Source organism: Castor canadensis, chromosome 10, assembly GCF_047511655.1.
Source record: "Castor canadensis chromosome 10, mCasCan1.hap1v2, whole genome shotgun sequence".
In the NCBI taxonomy this organism is placed as follows: Eukaryota; Metazoa; Chordata; class Mammalia; order Rodentia; family Castoridae; genus Castor; species Castor canadensis.
This window is the reverse complement of record NC_133395.1, coordinates 15,603,648-15,624,035: the sequence shown is the minus strand read 5'-3', so window position 1 is coordinate 15,624,035 and position 20,388 is coordinate 15,603,648. Positions and strand designations below refer to the sequence as shown.

General features: G+C 39.9%; 1 pseudogene; it reads right to left on the bottom strand.

Annotated features, from left to right (window-relative positions):
* Positions 1–19,559, bottom strand: part of LOC109678216 (dnaJ homolog subfamily C member 14-like) — a 160,359-nt pseudogene extending 140,800 nt beyond the window's left edge.
* Between the last annotated feature and the right edge of the window lie 829 nt (positions 19,560–20,388).

The following is a 20,388-nucleotide window of genomic DNA, read 5'->3' as shown; positions in this document are numbered from 1 at the left end:
GAAAGTGAGAAAAGAATTTCAGTGAACAACGAAGAGTTATCTTTTCTGTGCTTGCAATTAGCAACAATCCTAAGAATTTCACAGGAAGAGAGAAACCCAGGTTTACAATGCTCAAGAAAGCAGAGAAAGTTTCCTTTAGCTTGTGGTGATATATAAAGTAAGTCACTGGCCTTTTCATCTATTATTGTTGTCACAAGATTTATTTCCTCTAAGAATACTTTTATTTATTTAAAAAAACATAGCCATCGATACAGTCAGATCCTGAGCGATTTATTCTCAATTCTGTAAATTACACTGATGATATAATTAATAACTTTAACACAAAAACTATGGCTGTCAAATGGGCACAACATCTAATCAATGGAAACCAATCATTTTCTCTTATGTTTAATGATTCTCTCAAGAAGTGACTCTAAGAAAACAGAAGAGTCAATCAATGAGGGGGTTGCATAGATTGTCTCTTTTATCAGTAGAATTGAAAACAAAGGTTTTCTTTATTGTGCAAATTTCAATTATGGGAAATCAATTTCTGTACATAGAAGAAAGGGGATGTATGGGGAGGACTCTACTTTTTATGTCATAAAATCCCAGTAGAACCTAAATATTGTTTACTAAAGCTTTGTGTCCAAATACTCTTAAAAAAATCAAGATTAACTTACTTCTTTCAAGAAAATTCTGATCCTCTTGAGGATTGAACTCAGGGCCTCCCATATGCTAAACAAGCCCTCTACTACTTACCTACACTCTCAGCCCAAATTCTGATGATGCACAAGGAGTCTGGGAGCTCCCTGGAGTCTCATTATAACTTGTTTATGTGTTTGCTGAGTCTTGGAAAGACTGGAGATGATCTGCCAGATGCATGGCCAGTGGTATAGGAGATGTGATGTTTGCAGACTCGGAAGTGCTGGGTAAACTTGGAGCCTTGTCTATTGGAATTGTTCTGCCATCATATGGAAGGCTTATTTGAGCTTGTACCTACTAAAAAACAGGAAATGAAACTACTAAGTATCTCTGACTGCGTCATGCTACGTGGGAGGTTGTCACCAGCTTAGGAAGAGTTAGAGAGCCATGCAGAAAACAAGACAGCAGCAGCAGCTGGAATCTGAGGCTAAAGTCCCATGTTAACTCATCAAAGGCAAGGTCTTTGTTCTTAGCTTTTTTGTGTCTTTGAGCCCAATTTAAACTTTTGTCATAACTTCTTACATTTGCTATGTCATTTGATTTTGCCATTCCTTTAACACCCCAGTATCCCAAGATACAGGTTTCTTTGCCTCCAAGCTTTCCCTTTGTCTTTACCCTTCCTGTACCACATACCATGTGCCACAACCAGGCTCTCATCCTAAAACATAGCTGCCAGCCTGTTCTTCCCTTTCAAATACTCTACAGTGACTCCATGCTCACCTGTTTGTCTCTCTGAGTCTCCACTGCTCTTTTCCTTGGTTAACTTCCCAGAGGAGTATGGGTTCAAGATCAAGACCTCATTGCATTTTCAGGGATTCGATTGTACAACTCACCCAGGGTTTATTCACATGAACCAAAGTCATGAGAGCCTGCGTCATAAGCCAAACTATGTTTTCTTTTATTGTTGCCTTTCCTTTGTGAATTTTTAATTAGCAAACAGACCTATGAAATAATCATGCCTTCAATTTTAATGTCTTAGGACAATTTTTTCCCCAAAGTTCTTTTTTATAATTATAAAAAGGTCCATTATAATGGACCTAACATATTTAGTACAAATCTTATTTTTCTTTCATTATCAGGGATGTATTTAAGATGACTTCATGGAAATTTGCCCATTTTTCTTTCCCCATTTAGTATATTTTATTATATTAGCTAATATACATTGATTGTAAGCAATTGAGAACTGCTGAATATGACTCAGGGAGATAGTCATTCAGTCTCTCTGCTCCAAATGTGTACAGGTTGAGTATCCCTTATCCAAAATGCTGAGAGCCAGAAGTGTTTCAACTTTCAGACTTTATGGAGGAGGTGGATTTTGGAATATTTGCTTACACATAATGACATATCTTGGAGATGGGTCACAGTCTAAACATAAAATTCATTTTTGTTTCATATACACTGTATGCACATAAGTTAATGGTAATTTTACACAATATTTTAATAAATTTATTAATGAAACAAAGTTTGTGAACACTAAGCCATCAGAAAATGTCACATGTGGAATTGTGTTGGTGCTCAAAAAGTTTAGGTTTTTGCAACATTAGGGTTTTAGGTTTTTAGGTTGGGGTGCTCAGGTTGTAATAATAAAATAAAGAAAGAGGAAACACAAAACATAGCCTGGAGTCAAGTATGATAGTATTTCATTGTATGAAAAACAGAATGAAACAATAAAATTGTGAGTAGAACTGAAAATATAGGTCTGTTGAACTCCAGAAGTGCAGAAGTAGGAGACAGCAAACAGAAGTCTGGCTCCTGGAGAGTAGAGGGCTAGCAAGTACTGTCTGCAACAGGGGATAAGTCACAGGCTCATGGGTTGAGTCCAGGACTGGGATTAAGCTCTCCATCTCTCCCATGAAAGAAGGCTGAATAAAACTGTTGAGAATCACAGGCTGTGTCTGTGGCCAAATAGAAAATTTACGCTAAAGGTAGCTTTAGGACAATCCTCTGAGTCCAGGAGAGCAGAGTTTCTGTGTTTTGCTGGAGAGAAGCAGCTAGAGCCATGACTGGTAGGCCCTGCAAATGGTAATTTTGATGAATTGCTGAGGACTTACTGCCCAAAATAAGCTTTTGATGAGAAATGTAACTGCTAGGTAACTACAATATTTCAATAGTTGTTCCATGTTTTTTTTTAGAAAGAAATTGAAGAACGCTTAGTAGGCTTAGTAGCTGAATCGAGCACCAGGAGTTGCATGAGGTTTGTGAATGGTGTATTCATGTGATGATAGCAAGCACCAGTCATGAGATGTTTATTGCATGTCTACCACTTGTCAAGAAATGCTCCAGAGTTTTGGGTTTCATCACCAACAAAAATGACAAAAGGAAATTCCTCTTAGACTTTATATTCCATGAGAAGAACAGACAACAAAAACATCAAATCTAAGAAAGCATATAAATTATATATTATACATTATGGATAAAAAGATAGCTGTATTGAAGTCCTAACCCCTGTATTATGTCATAGCAATGAAACATCTGACTAATAGAGAAAAAAATGGGGTCATTGTGGTAGCTGCTTGATTATGTGGTTCAGAAGCCTTTGGAACTGGTTTATAAGAACAATTTGGAAAAGTTTGGAGAAGGGGGATAGAGAGAGTCTAGAATGCTGTAAGCAGAGCTTAATGGGTAATTCTAGTGGGAGCTCAGAAGACCAGAGTGCAAATAGGAATACGGACAGCAAAGACTGTGCTCATGAAGTTTCAGATGGTAACAAGGACTCTACTGGGAGTTAAACCGAAGGCCATATATGCCACATTCTGGAAGAGAACTTGTCTGTATTTTGTCCATGTCCTGAGACTTTGTGGAAGACTGAGTTTAAAGGTAATGGACTACCTAGTCTGGTAGATTAGGTTTCAAAGCAGGCCGGCATTCAGGATATGTCATGGTTATTGCTGCTGCTTTAGCCAGGTTTATAGTAAAAATTGTGAACAAAAACATTTGAAAACTTGCAGTTTGGTCAGAAAAGCCTGTGTAAAGTTGGAACTTAGGAAGACATGATTTTTGAAGAGATTAGCATTATTAAAAGGAAGTCAAGTACTTTGCATCATGACAATAAGAAAAATGCCTTGAAAAAATGAAGATCAGGAAGATAAAACAGGTCTTGTTGGGTGTGGGCACCAGTAAAAGGGAGAGGGAAAGCAGAGAGGACAAAGGAGGACAAATAGGGTTGACATACTTCGTATACATGTATGAAAATAGAACAATCAATTCTGTTGAAACTGTCCTAATAAGGGAGAGAGGGGATGAGGGAGAATAATGGAGGGAATGAATCTGATTAAGATACATTGTAAGCATATATGAAAATGTCATAATGAATCTCCCCTGTACAATTCATATATACTAATAAAAATGTAAGGAAGGAAAGAAAGAAAGAAATGCAGGCCAGACCCTACTCATCACAGACTCAAGGGTATGAAAGAATAAATGCACTTGAAAGACCTTCTCTGAGTAGAGAGCAATTCTGTGACATCCTGCTCACACAGGGCACCCAGGAAATTTGTTTCACTGAGCTCAGTGTCCAAGGCATTCAGAAGTCAATGAGGCCATGGTCCAAGGGGACCCATCTGCCACTTGAGCTTATGGCAGACCTCGGCATCACCCACATGACAGTGGTTTTAAAAGCATGCAGAATGCAAGATTTGTGGGGTCATGGAGGCTTCAAAAGAAGGCCTGGGAGGCTAGGCAATGTATGATAGGGTCAGAGTCCCTGCAGGCAGCCCCTGAGAAAACAATGCATAAAGCTACCTAACCTACAATGGATACCCCCAAAATGTTGGAGATGACAGTAATGTGGAACATCTGCTGAGGAAAGCCACAGGCAACAAGTGGAGCCAGTCCAAGAGAGAACACGTTGGATAAGAATGGCAAGGCCATAGGTGCGGGGCTGCCCAAGCCCATGGGAGCTCAACTCATGCCACCACATGCCCTGGATGCTGGACATGGAGCTGTAGTATTTAATGTTTGTCCTTCTGGGTTTCAGTCTTGCTTTGGTTGATCCCTCCTTGCTATTCTCCTATTCTTCCCTTTTGGAATGGAAATGTATACTCTGTGCCATTGTATTTGGGAAGGAAGCTATGCTCACCACTATACCACCAATGCCACATGGCCCTGGCAGCTGGCATTGTATATTGGAAGTGTATTATTTTTGCTTTGATTGTTATAGGGGCTCACAACTAAGAGTTTGCCTTGTGTCTCAGAGGAGGCTTTGAAATTGTATTTTTGAGCAGTTTTGGAACTGTTGTGAGTATGGGGACACTTGGAGATGGACTGAATGCTTTGTTCATTATGAGAAAGACATGAGCCTTTTAGGTGTGGAATGTTATGGTTTAAGAAGACGTGTTTGGATATTGAGTTGACAGCAGATGGATTTGTGATGGATAATCTTAATTGACAACTTTATTGGACTGAGAAGCACCTAGAAGATTAGTAAAGCACATTGCTGCATATGTCTATGAGAGTGTTTCCAGAGAGAATTAACTAAGGAGGGAAGACTTACCCTGAATGTGGGTCTTCCATCCAACAGACTGGAGACCTGAATGGAATAAAAGGAGCAAATGAAGACAGTTCCTGCTGGTGAAGACATTCTCTTTCTCTTCTTTCTGTACTCCCTGATGTGATCTACTCTGTTCCACCACACCCTCCCCACCATGATGGGCTGAAATCATGAGCAAAATAAATCATTCTTTAAAATATATACATCAAATTCTATGAATATTAATTAAGATAAATGCAGTCTAGAAGGAGAAAATGGTCTCTAGTGAAATACCACTATATTCTGCACTTAATTCCATCTGTTTGATTAAATATTTGGATTAGAATAAAATAGGTATATTCACTAGATTTAGTAAAGGCACAAAGTTGCAATGATCATTCATTTATGAGATGTCAGATACATATTTAAATTGATTTTAACAATTTGGAACAATCAGCAAAACTAAAAAGATGAAATTTAATGGAAGTAAATGTAAACTTCTGCAATGAGGTTTTAAAAATGCCTGAATGTGTAGAAGATGAGAGACACCTGAGATGTTGGCAATTTAAGTAAAATTGCAGGAGTTTAATTTAATGAAAATTGCAATTCTGGCCAATAGACAGAATTACCAGAAGAGCTAATGAGATCTTGAATTACATTAATAGAAATAGTTCTTCCAGAATAAAAACCATAATAGTCCCAGATGTATGCTTTGCTGGCATGCGTACAATGATGGTACTGTTTGTCCTGAGTGCCATATTTTAAAAGAGATATAGCAAAGTAGAGTAGAAAACTGTTGTAGAAATAATCATCTTTAGGTATTTAAATAAACATCAGATGGAGGCATGCTTATATTTATTCTACTCCATTTAAAAAGAGCTATCCAAGAATTGAATGACTGCTTTATGAAAGAGTGAACTTTCCATCATTGGGAATACTCAAGCTGAGGTTCAAGGGTGTTGCGAGAAGAGTCAAGCATTGGTTGAGTTCAGATATAGGACAATTCATGATCTTATGTGTTACGTATGCATTAGGCAGTGCCAGTGCCTGCACCTTCAATGTTAGGCCTGTTATAATGCCCCTTTCCATCAGTGACATTTCAGTAAGCATCAGTTGAGCTGGAGAGAGAAGAACAGTGTTTCATCCAATCTTATTTGAAAAGACAGTTTATCCTGTCTATTAATTCAAGAGAAGGAAGGAAGAAAGGAAAGAAGGAAGGGAGAGAGGAAAGGAGACAGGGTAGAGGGAGGGAAGAAGGAAGTGATCCAATGATCTTAACATTTCCTTCAATCCCTGAGACTCTAAGGTCATGCATCTGAGCAAGCTGGCATAGCTTCAATTGGGAGACAGTAGCTGTGGAGATTTAGGAAAGTTTTGCAATGCAGAGTAGTTGGCCACCAGCAAGTTCCCAAGAAGGACTGGGTAGTAAGACAACCAAGGTAAGGTAAAAGTGGAGCACGACCATGAGGAAGACAGCAAGAGACTAACTTTTGGAAGTAGAGTCCAATAAAACCTAGACCCCTTTCAGTCTGGAGCCAGCCTACTTTTCCTAGCTCCATCCCGACCCTCACCCTGTCACACCAAACTGCTTGCAGATCCTTTAACCTGTGCAGCATTTGCTACACAGGGCACTCCTGCCTGGAGCACCAACCCCCACCCCATCTATCAGGGACAACCATTCTTCCCTCATAACTAAGCTTACACATCAGCTCCTTGGCGACATCTGCTCAGGTCTCCCCAGGCATTTCTCCTCTGTGCTCCAATGGCATCCTCCACATAATGATTACGTTTGTATAAGTATTCCTCATAAGTCTGCCTATACCACAAGGGCATGAGCTCCTCAAAGCTAGGCACTATGCTCTGTTAATTTTTCTGTCATCAGACTTTTAAATGGGCCATGTATATGTGTGGCTCAGTAGTTAGTTGGTTGATGAGTAAATGAACAAGTGAATGAGTCAAAGAATGGCAGCATGGCCAAGGTTGAGTTGTGGATGCAGGTCTCCTCTTCCTTTAGTTAACCATGGCAAGCAGAGAGCCCTATGTACGCTGAGTAACTCCAGTGGTAGAGATTGAAATATTTCTGGGATAGGCTACAGTAAGGCTTCTCACATTTTCCTAGTATTCACATCAGTCCCTGGCACTATGTTTTGCTAAATGCATACAATGGTTTGCACTAAATACATATCCCAAGGATGAACAAATGTGTAAATGAATAAATGAAAAACCCACTTCATCAAGTGCACATTATTTTTCCTGAGTCCAGATCCCTATAATTATCTGGCCCTACTCCTGCTGAGGAGTCTGGCTTCACCTACTCCCTAAGACATCCTGCCTCCTCTGGTCAGTGTGGTCACCTGTGGGGGGTGATTGAGACGGAATGACCACCTCTTCATGTCCTGATCACCGGGTTGGCCCACTTATCTAAGTGTTCCAATGGCTCCCTTTTCTCAATTGCTTCTCCACCCCCCCCCCATTACTCTTTGTTTTCCCAACCAGAGAACTGCCATTCAGGAAAGAGTATGTTCTTTTTGTACACCTCTGTTTGAGGCCCAGATCCTATCCTCCCAGATTCATTCTTATCCCCAGGCAGTGGTTTGTGCTACATATTCATTTGTAGTGGCCCCTATGCTTTCCTTCTTTACTTAAATACTGTTTTATTGTTCCATCAAGGGACCTATCTAAATACAGTCAACACTTGCCCAGCACCTGTCCCATGTCACATCTATAGGCATGGCCAGTCTGAGAACCCCAGGAAAAATCAGACACAAGCCTGCTCTCCCATCAACACAGCCACAATCTCTGCCTGACTCCAGACCTGGGTTTATTACACTCGTGCCACTTCATCATACCTGATTACTTTATAGTGTTACTTCCCTGCCCCGCCCCAAGAGAGTCCAAACTCTACTTCTTGCAAATTACTACTTCTACCTTCCACAGCAATCTGTTCAATGTCGTAGTTATACCAGGCACAATAAGTATTTATCACCAGAATTGACAAATATTTGTCACTTTTCATGGATGGATATGACTCATCTTAGCAAAACAACTTCCAGATCCTTTAAAAAGGATTGGAGGTAAGATGGGATATCTGACACTTTCTTAAGCTCCTCATTACAGAAAAGAACTAAAATTTCCAAAATTGAAATCATCCCATTGTATGTATTGTTTGTATTCTTTTCTTTCTAGAAAACATGGACTCTGTAACAATTTTAGCTATGGTTCCTGGTTTCTTTTTCCTCACTTTTGGCTAGGTTCAGAGTCACAGTTGGATTTGTTTTTTTTATGTCAGAGATGGAGAAACACAAGGAAACCTAGCTGGACCCATGACTCAGAAACACATTTTTGAGCCTGGCACAGTGGTGCACACCTGTAAACCTAGCACTCAGTAGGCTGAAACAGAAGGATCTTGAGTTCAAGGCCAGTTTGGGCTATATTGTGAGATTCTGTCTCACTAAACACAAAACAAAACAAAAGCCAAACAACAAATTCCCATGTGTTTTCAATACTGGAAGACGTGTATCTTCAGCTTATAGTGAAGTCTGTCCTTTATTATACACCTGACACTGTCTTGTGAGCATTTCTCTCAAAGGAGAAAAAAATACACTAAAATATAAGACACCATTAGGGATATAAAAAAGATTGTAGATTACACTGCAAAACAGGATGAAATAACCCACGGCACCAAAAGCCAGAGCTGCTGGGATCAGTTACCACTGAGCCCATAATGGTCTTCTAGCATCAAAAGCCCTTTCAAGACCTGGCAACATACCTGCCTTGCAAAAACTCTCTCGAACCAGAGGATAATGTAATCATCAATACAATATCTTCTCTCTTTTGTGAGCACGTTAGAGAAAGCCTGGCCAGGTCGTGACTCTGGGATTAAGTGTCATTTTAAACAACACCTCGAAACCATAATGCAATCTTACTCCTGAAATGTGAAGTATTTGCTGCCACGGTGCATACACCTGGCCCGTCTGGTTGCTAACTGAATAAATCTGTGATTTGCTTTCTCACTTCTTGCCTGGCGGAATGAGTTGCAAATCAGTTGAACTTACCCTTCTTTTCTGCTTTGTTTCAGGGCCTGGTATTTGTTTGTGCTTTATCTTCCCCTACCTCTTAATAAAAAGAGTAAACCAGTCTGCCTGCAAGAGTATTGACTGCAGTAAGAATGCGGGATTGTGTTGCAAAGAAGCCCAGGCCGGTAATGTTATCACTCAGCAGGACTGGGTCCCATCAGAAAGCTCATGGTGTGTCATGACATAGCTGGTCTTCCACCACAAAAGCAGACTTTTCTCTGTGAATTAGACAAACCACACAAAAGGCAACAATAGCTAGCATAAACACCATTTAATACTATTCACAGGCTATTGAAGAGATGGGCGTTGACGAAGAATTGCAGCAAAGCCGGGACATTGTAGTCCGATGAAAAGAGGCTTAATGAACAGGAAGCATCATATGAGCAGGCTGACAGTAACCATATAACAGCAGGATTGTGGGGCTGGCATTTACCCCAAGGGTCTTTACAGTCAGAAAAATAAAGAGAAATTAAAGCATAAGGAATCCTCTTTGTGGGCACTTAAGGCCCATGAAGCAACACAAGAAGCCGTAGAATTGTCTTTTCAAGACTCCTCTGTGCTTCAGATCATTATGAAAAGGAAACATTCGGGGTGTGCTTGCTTATAGGATTCTATATCGCCCATTGGGAAAACTCATCTCCAGAAACAGGACATTTTCACAGCAAAATGAATAGTTGTAGAAGCTTTCACCTCCTTTTAAAACAGGAAGCGTTAACTTCAGCTGGATTAGTCAAGCTATTCACCCTTTCTGGCAGCCTCTTCTGGGGACATGAGGTATCTGAGATGTCTGTGGTAAGACACCCCCTCCTGTTTCATCAGGTGCATACAGAAAAAGAACATTAACTCACCTCTTGGAAGCATAATGCCTGTCTTTAACATATGTATCCCTCTGTGTAATAGAAACTAATTTATACAGACATATTTGAGGTAGGAGTTTAAAGTTCTTTGAATTTGAAGCAAATCTTTAGCAAGTAGAGTATCATTCTTTGATGAATGCTGAGCATTTTTAAAGGTATAATAAATGTACAAAATACATCAAGGAAGATTAGTGAGGAAACACGAGGAGATTTTATGAGCTAGAAAGAACCCTAGAATGTTCTGGGATGTAATTTTTTTACTAAGGAAGAAGAAATGAGACAATGGAGTTAAACCACCAGTCACCATAACAATTATAATTCAAGTTAGACCCCAGGTCTCCTGATTCCCTGTCCATGTCTGTCTACAATTTTGAATATAGAAATATTTTTATTTTTTAATATAGAAATAATTCAATTAATTTTTTCAATGAAAAAATTAACTTTTTCCTTATTCAGTGTTTAACTTTGCGTAGATATCTAACTTCCATGGGCTTCAGATTTACTAGCTGTACAGTGGGGTCACCCTACCCTCAAGACTGCTGAGAAAGATTAAATAAGTGAATGGTTATAAATGTTTGCTCTTATTCTTATTTATTTATGAGACAGCAAACAGGGTTTATAAGACCATGGCTTCAATGAATTCTGGGGCCATTGAGGAATATCTGTATCATTCTGGAAGACCAGTAGCTCCTACAACAGGTGAAGGGTCTGAATACCAAAGAGATTCAGATTGGCCAAGACCCAGACATTGATGGGACCAGTCCTTAGGTCTTCTAACTACAAAAAGAGACCATTACGATGTCTCTTAGGACCTTGAAAAGAATTCTATTACAGCAGTGGAGCTGCCTCCTGTCACAAATCATGTGGAAATAAGGCTCTTAGCAGAAGCTGACTATTTTCACTAAATTCTATTTTCTTCAGGGCAGTGGTTCTCAAATTTTAGTGCGCATTTAAGGGGAAAAAAAAAAGGAAGCTTAGGGAGGACTTTCTCCAAATACTCTGACCTATAGGTCTTGTGGGGGAGGGGATCCAAAAAACTGTGTTTTTAATAAACGTCTCTCCCCAGATGATTTTTGAGTAGGCTGTTCAAAGACTACACCTTGAGAAAAATTACCTTAAAGTACAGATGCCTTCCTACCTCCTGACCATTCTGATGGGCCTTCCTTTTTTGCTGGCATGAGTTTGAACTCAGGGCCTATATCACTTGGATCACGCCCCTAGCCCTTTTTGCTTTAGGTATTTTTCTAATAAGATCTTGTATTCATGCTCAGGCCAGACTGGACCTTGACCTTCCTATTCATGCTTCCTGCATAGCTGAGACAACAGGTGCACTCCACCATGTCCGGCGTTTCTGTCAGTTGAGATGGGGGAAGAGGTCTCCTGATTTTTTTACCCAGGCTGGCTTTAAACTGTGATTTTCCCAGTAGCTAGGACTAGTGGCCCAAGCCACCACACCTGGCTTTCCATTTAATTTTATTTGTACTCTGGGTCAAGGTTGCCAGCTAACTTTGTTTGCTAGCAGCGATGCTAATGAACAAAAGAATTCTTTTACACTAATACAATTTTAACTAGCCAAAGTCGCTTCTGCTGAAGCTGACCTTACCCAGCTGTCTCAAAGCATTATTTTCTAACTGTAACTCCAGCCAGTCATCTTGCCAATGGAGATCCCCCATCACCAAGATACATGCCGGACTGAATGGTAGGCCTGTCAACATGGGACATCCCTTTCTCCATCTGCTGCTCATTTGGGTCAAGAACTTCGGTTCTGGAAAAGAGAGATTTAGACTAAACAAGCCACAATACCTCCAACCTTCAGACAGTGTGTCTTCTAATAGGGAAGGTAAAACTACACACTTATCTTTGAATGAAAGGCAGATTATACAACCAAGGCTGTTCTCATCAAGGTCAGCTGCTGACTTCTAGTATCTTTCTCCTCAAGTTTCTTGAAGTGACACAGGGATCAGAGAGTTGGGGGGAAAGCCAGAGCAAAGAAAATACAGGAGAAGAGGCCATCTGCTGGCCACTTCTTCCGTCCACTTCACCCTCCCTTTTCACATTGGCTTGACTTGTACACCCTGAGGCTTGTGCGTGTCTGCCTTCACTATTTCACTTTAGTCCTATTCTGAAAAATGTTTTAAGCAACTGTGCTGCCCCAACCATGGGCACAGCCCTAATAATGGGGAAAGAATGAAATGAGACTGCTACATTCAAACACACATGGATATCTCTGCAACACCATTTATTAGTATTTCCTCGCTGTGTCACAGTGTGCGTAAGACTTTACGAGTAACACCATCATTTAATCTGTACTGTATCCTAATAGAATTGTTACCTCATTCTATAATGGGGTAATACCCTGAGGCTTGGGTAGGCCAAATAGGTTCCCAGGATCACATAGCTGAGGTGAGGAAAGAGCTCAAAACCATTTCTGAGTCTAAAGATCACAGTTTAAACTTGTCTGCATGTTGGAATTCATAGTTTCTGTGCACTTACTCATGCCAAGCCCAGTGCTGGGAAGATTGTGTTATCACAGTGTCGTAAGGAGTTTCGAAAAGTGACGCATTGATTGATGACAAAAGCAGTGGTTCTCCAAAGTGACTCTGAGGCTTTGACCACCATGGATATTTGTCAATGGCTGGAGATATTTTTACTTGTTGAACTCAGAGAAGTGCATGCTGCTGGTGCTTGGTGAGGGCAGACCAGGGAGGCCACGACACACCCCACAGTGCACAAGACATCTCCCAGGGCAAAGAATTCATGGCCAAAATGTCAACAACATGGAGGTTGAGAAATTCGGTGATGCGGAAACTGAGCTCAAGCAGTATTAACTTCCTGGGGAGTGAAGTGGCCAAGGGTCAGAATGAGCTCAGAAGGTGATATTTTGAGCTGAGTTTTGAGGGATGAGTAAAAATTTTCCATCCTGAGAGATGCGAGTGGATCAGAAAGAGAGTACAAGTTGGCCCTACAGTTCCCAGGAGGATGAAGGCCCAGGTTTAGAGGCTGAAGGACGAGGAGCTATGGAAGTGAGAGAGAAGAAACATGGGTGAGGCAGGAAACCTACTCACTCAGGATGAGGCTCAAGTTGTCCAACTATAGGCAGGACTGGTGGGCATGATAATCAAGGCCCTGTTTTCATAGACCCAGAGACAAGGGCTATGGATTTACCAACAAAGCAAGTCAAGGTTTTCTTGCTCATAGGAAAGGGTACCCACCCTTTCCTCAAGCTGTCTCCTCTGCTGTTCTTTCCTCTTCCCTTCTCTTCAAGATCCCCAAAGGGGAGTCTGTGATACTTCTTTCCAATTGCATTAGGCCTGGCACTCTGTTTTCTCCCTGACCCATGACTGAAGCTAAATGTCCCAGTGTTCTTGTGGATCCTAGCCCACAAGGGTCACTTAATGCACACTTAACATGTGAACTGATTGGAGCTGTGAGCACCATGCACAAAGCCACACTGATGGCAAATGGGGAAGTCAGTGCTCAATCTGTGCCACATAGAGTGGCTATAAGCAAAAAGACAGCCAATAGCAAGTTTGGGCAAGGATGAAGAGAAATTAAAATCCGCATACATTGCTTATGGAATTAAGATAGTTCAGCCATTTTGGAATTAAGACAGTTCAACTTTCAGACTGAAAACAGTCTGACAGTTTTGTAAAAGACTTTACACATAAATTTATCATATAACTCAGCAATTCCACTCCTAGGGACCTATCCAAGAGAAGTGAAAATACGTGCTCACAAAATACTTACACATGAATAATCTTAGTAGCTTGTTTATGAATCAAAAAGTGGAAACAATCTGGTGTAGTTAAGTGGTGAATGGATAAATAAAATGTGGTATAGTCACACAGTGAAGTATTATGCAGCAATTAGAAGGAAAGAAGTACTAATACACGGATGAACCTCAAAAACATTATGCTGAGTGAAAGAAGCCAAGTGCAGAAGACTGTGTACATCCTGTACCATCACACTGATAGAAAATATCTCCAAAGGGAAAATCTAAACAGACAAAAGGCAGATGGGCAGTTTCCTGGGATTTGAGGAGTAGGAGTAGGGGTTGACTGCAAATAGGCCCAAGGTATCTTTTCAAAGTGATGGAAATTTTCTACAACTGGATTGTGTTGATGTTTGCATAACTGTGATTTACCAAAAGTCATTCAAGTATACTTTATGATGCAGAGATTATACCCACTTTTTAAAATAACTATTACTGTGATTATTTTGTCTTCTGTATAATGTTCATACTTGAAGCTCCTCTATTAGTAGTAGTACTCACTATCTAAAATAAGATATCTTACTCTTTGAGAGTGAAAACATAAGAATCAGCATACTTTGGGCTTGTCCAAGAAGCCTGGAAGACAGTCAAGTGTAGGGACATGACTCAGATGCATGATTGCATCCCTCCATCGGAAGCTATCACCTTATGGCTGTGGTCTATACATCAGTCTTTCATGAGTCTGGTTTGTATAACTAAACCCTACTATTCTTGGCCAACTCTGCAAGACCCATTCAGTTTGCCAAAAATATTTTTATAGGCCCCAAAAACATAAACTAGCTGAGTTCTTGCTTAAATCATTATAATTCCTCATTAATTATAAAGCTCAATTAGACCTTAAAACACTCTCTTAATACTCAGAATCATAACGACTGTTAAAGTTAGCAATAATAACAGACAAAAGATTTAACTATTATTTTCCATATTTTTGTTCTCATTGTAATATGAAAGGTCATTAACACTCAATTAGAAATAATTCTAACCTCCTAATCTTTGAGATCAATTGAATGAACTTAATACCATATATATATGACATCAGGGATTTATTTTAAATATAATTGCAGAACAAATGCACAAATTTAGTCAAAATTTGTCATTGATAAAAGCTAATTAAAGAAGATTAATAAACTATTCCAGGCAAGGTTTTAATGAACCTGTTTTAAATCCTTACTTGGCTTGTTCTTGGTATTTAATAATTATTGAGTACAAAGTCTTGATTGTTTTTTCCTCATCATCAGCTAGCATTTGACACAGATTTTCATTTCATAGGCTGAATTTCCCCAGCTTTGATTTCAAATGGTCCCGGCATCATGCTGCTAGCACTGAGGCGTCTCCTCCTTATCCAAATCTTACGCAAAGGCAAAGCTCCCAAGATCTGCCCTGCAAGGGAGGATGTTGCTTTTTCCCTGCCTAGGCTGAGGTAGGAAGCTGTGAGCTACATAGGGGGAGAGACCAAGATGCAGGGTACCCACTCCTCTGGGGACTTCATCATGACAGTGGCCTCCAGATGGGCTGAGCTGGCAGCTTTCTTGGTGCTCTTTGAGCCGGGAGACAGCATTGAGGGGCTTTATTTGCACTGCACCTGCCCCGTAAGCAACAGCATTGATTTCTGCTTCCAGAAGTCCTCAATAAGGAGAACTATTCACTGGATACGCTGCCCTTTTTATCACCCAGGAATAGGGTCTAGAAGTCCTCTGCCTCCCATGCCTTCAAGTGCTAGAACTTACCTTTCTTGCCCAGTGTATTTATTTTTGTAAGCTATTTCGCAGATCAGAAACCCACACACAGCCTCTCGTTCCGGATCTGTGAGGAAAGATGCAACCTAATATTTCATTATTTAGGGGGAAAAGGTAATGCATTATTAGCCTGCTCCTGCCCACTGACTCAGAGTAAATTCCTCATAACCAAAAGAAGCAAATCAAATAAGCCTTAAAATAACACTTCCTCCTCATTCTTTACTGGAGCTTTCTTTTCTTTTGGGGGAGAGGAAGTGGTTTTAGTTAACTAATGATAACAGATAAAACAGTCACATGACCCACAGGACTATAGAGCCAGAAGGGATTTTGTGACTTTTGATTTCTCACCTTCCCAGATGTCTGATTATTATGAGAGAATCTTTCCAAATTGACTCAATACAAAAACTTATGACTCATGTTTTCAATTTTGCTCTCAAATTTTCTCCCTGCTGTAGTTCGGATGTTGAATGTCCTCCCAAGGCCCATGTGTTAGTGGTTTGGTCCTCAGGAGGCACTACTGGGAAGAGGTGGAACCTTTAAGAGGTGGGGCCTAGTGGGAGGTTCGTAGCCATCAAGGATGTGCCTCCAAAGGATATTGTGCCACCCCAGCCATTTCTTCTTCTTCTCTTTTGTTTTCTGGCCATGAAGTGAGTAGTTTTGTTCTACTACACACACCTCCTATCATATGCTGCCTTACCACAGGCCCAAAGTAATCAATCGTGGACTGGGACCTCCTAAACTGTGAGCCAAAACAAACCTTTTGTCTTTATAAGTTGATTATCTCAAGTATTTGTTATGGTAATGGGAAGCTGGCTGACATATTCCCAGTTTTGCCTAAGTGAAGTTGGATTTCTTCTGTGGTTCTGGACAAAGGGAACTGCCCTTCAACCTCTGTCTCCTACATTACCTCACACACTGAACACAGTCAACATCTCTTTGTAGCAAGGGAATTCCAAGTTACTAGTCTTCTAGATAATTGTTCTTTAGTTATTGTAAAGTTACAGGACTTAAGAATTAAAAGGAATGTTAGAGATTATTTGCTCTACCTTTGTTCTATGCAGGAACCTGGTACATATTACCCCAAACTCCAAACCCTATTCAGATAAGGGATTGGTTTGTGTCAGAGAACAGAGGTCTACAGAAGGACAGCCTATATTGTAAATAAATTCATAAATTAAAATGGGCATAGCTTGTCTTGCAGCAACAGCCCTTGGGTCCTGAATGGTCTATCTAGAAAGATACAAGACCATTTGGAGGCTGTTTCTCACAGAGAACTTCAGATTCATGCAATTGTTATTCCTCCTCTTCCCTCTGCCCCAACACTCACCTCATAAAAATAGACATTCTGAACCAGGCATAGTGACTCACATCTATAATCTTAGCTACTTGTGAGGTGGAGATTGGGAGCATTGTGGTTGGAGGCCAGCCTGCACAAAGTTCTCAAGACCCCAGCCTGCCCAATGGCTAAGCATGGTGGCACAGTCACCCTAGCCACATGAGGAAGCACAAATAGGATTGAGGTCTAAGCCAGCCCTGGCATAGAGCAAGACTCTATCTCAAAAATAACCGGCCTGGCTCAAGTGGTAGAGCTCCTACCTAGCAATCATGAGGCCCTAAGTTCAAACCCCAGTACCATCAATAAATAAACAAATTATAGAACCCTCTGACTTCCATTGCTTAATCACAGGTCAGAGGACTGAGTTTACTGAAGTTCTTTAATACTGCGGCACTCATTTTTGCATTTACATTGCAAGAAAGCTATATAAATACCAAGAACCCAGCTCAAAAGCTGTGTATGTAATTTGAGTATTTGTCTTCCTGAGCCCCTAAGGATTATTTTGGGCACATCTCATTTTGGAGGTGACTATTATAGAATTTTTACTTTTCTACTAATATTTTTAAATCTAAAAGGTAAGGAAGAAGTTGTTTTCTTAATATTTACTGTAGAAAGTAGTACACATGTGTACTTTAAAAGAATAAATTTCCTGAATTATATGGATACACTACCCAAATTGTATGGAATTATCCCTGTCAATTTAAACCATGTTGATTCTTTTTGAATGTTAATTAACTATTAATTCAATAATCTAAGTCACAAATTCCTATAAAAGGAGAGTATATCATAAGGCAGTCTATGATTATGTCAATAAAATATCAAAAATGCATTTTAAACTGTATTAACTGTTTTAATGAGTCAATCAGATAGATACAGTTTATCTAAACCTCCCAAAAATTGGATGAATGGAAACAAAATTTACTTATCCTGCTTGTATAACAGAAATAATAAAAGGGATATGCCAATACTGACTTAAACAAATCATTTTTTAAAATATTCTATTTTTGGGGGTGGAGAGCAGTGCTGGAGTTTGAATTCAGGGCCACACACTTGCTAGGCAGGCACTCTACCACTTGAGCCACTCCACTAACCCTAAATTTTCTATTTTAATATTGTCAGTGCAATTGTAACAGTTATCTAAGTCAACATAATCTGCTTTCTTACAGATTGTTGTCAATGATTTTTTGTGGATGACTTTTATTCCTTCTGGGGCAAAGGTACATAAGTCATAGATTGACTGTCTTTGTCCAGGTCCACAGTTCAAAAAATCAGGATATTATAAACCTACACTGTGGGATTTTTCTTCATGATATTGAAAAACATGCTAATGTTTAATACCTTTCTCCAGCTTTAAAACTGGGACAGTTGCATGAAGGTACAAAAAAACATCTGATTTGAAAGAAGAAATAACTTAGGAAATGAGGGGGTGAACTTGGGAGGTCTGAGGTGGAAACCTCATGGAGAGATGAGCCAGGTACAGTTATTTGAAGAACATACTCTCAACTTGCCAGAGATATTCATCCATTGCCGTGGCAGTAATACTATAGCAAATCATCCTCAAAGTGGGGAAGTTCTCTGCAATATGAAGGAAAAAACACTTCAGGGTCACATTATTTAACTATTGAGTGAATTTGCAACACCTCTTACTTAAAGAATAACACACATACACATACACACAGTAATACACAAAGCCAAAGAACACAATCAGTTTTTGTCTGTTTCTAAAAGACAGCCAGTCTTGGAACTGGCAATTAAGAGGTGACAATTGCCCCATTTCCTATGTAATTTAGTAAAGGATCAGCAACTTCCTTTTTTGTGGCTGGTTCTAGGAGCCATGTTTTTCTTTCTCTACTTTTGCAGGTGGGAGGGAACAGTGGCCAGGACAGCATACAAAGCAGTATTCTGAAGTGTTAGTGAGCGCTGGCATCCTCCTTTTTACCCACTACCCTGAAGGTCTGAGTAAGGACTGCCACCCGGAAATTCTCTGAAGAAGCTGCCTGCTTTGAATCCTAACTAGGAAAACCAAAGGACTCCTGCTCAGACTCCAGGGGAAGATGAATAACATAAATGGCCTTCTCCCCTGGAAAAAAAAAATCTAATTATATGTGTATAGATTTTTTTAAAGGTTGGCACTGAATACTCAGAAATATATTAAAATCATATTTACCTTCAATGGGAAAATTGAAAGGAAAATGATATTCTGAGACAAAGGGCCAACTCTGAAACTCGGGAGATGGTGACAGTTCCAAAAGGCAGGCATGTGATAAAAAGTGTTTCCTGAAATGCTGACAGCATCCTCATCAGCTGGGGAAGGAAGGTTCCAAAACCCTAAACCATCATCCTTTCTCTACTGCTTGCAAGTGTCCTCTCAGGAAGTGCGTGCATGCACTCACCATGAGTTTAATGTAAAATCCTTCCAACATGAGGACTGTGTTGTTGTTTTTTTGTGGTGGGTATGGATTTGCTATAAACATGCACTAAAGACTTCAATAATTGCTAACACATTGCTATTAATAACAATATAAAAAAGAAAAATAGGGTGGCAAGTTAGCATCATACTAAGAACACGAACCTTGGATCCAGAAACGCTTGACTTCCAACCCTGAGTCCTGAGTCCACTCAACCATCACCATTGTAACCAACTGGGTGCCAATTATTTAAACCCTCTCAGCCTCAATTTTTTATCTGTCAGATGAGATAGAAATATCTCGCATCCAAGAACGATTCAAAGGGAGAACTTGAATTAATACAAAAATATGCATATACATCATGTAAGTAATAAGTGAGCAGTTGCTATTATAAATATTTCTCATATTGTTATTTAGGGAAAATAATGTCTTACAATCACAGATTCAGCACCTCCTCTAGCCCCATTGGGTCCTTTACCTTGATTTTCAAAATGGGCTACAAAAATAATGAACTGCTACCCACAAAATGTAGTTCCTCTTATCCTCATTCAAATTATATCTTTTAATTGACCAAAGATACAGTTACTAATTCAAGTCTCAGCTTCTCAGATTTTACAAATGTAGGTCCCACCAGGAACTAGAGAAAAGGTTAGATCAAGAAGAATTAACCTAGAAGGTAACACACATGCACAGGAAGTCAATGTGAGTCCCTGTATAGCTATCCTTATCTCAACCAGCAAAAACCCTTGTTCCTTCCTATTATTGCTTATACTCTCTCTACAACAAAATTAGAAGTAAGGGCAAAATAGTTTCTGCTGGGTATCGAGGGGGTGGGGGGGAGAGAGGGGGAGTGGGGGAGTAAGGGAGGGGGTGGGAGAAATGCACCAAGCATTGTATGCACATATGAATAATAAATTAATTAATTAATTAACAAATATAGGTCCCAGCAAAGCAGTCGTCAGACTTAAGTATAATAGGCATAAAGACACAAACATACTTTGCCATGAACTATAAAAACAAATAACTTAATTGTGCAGTCCCCACATTTTAGATT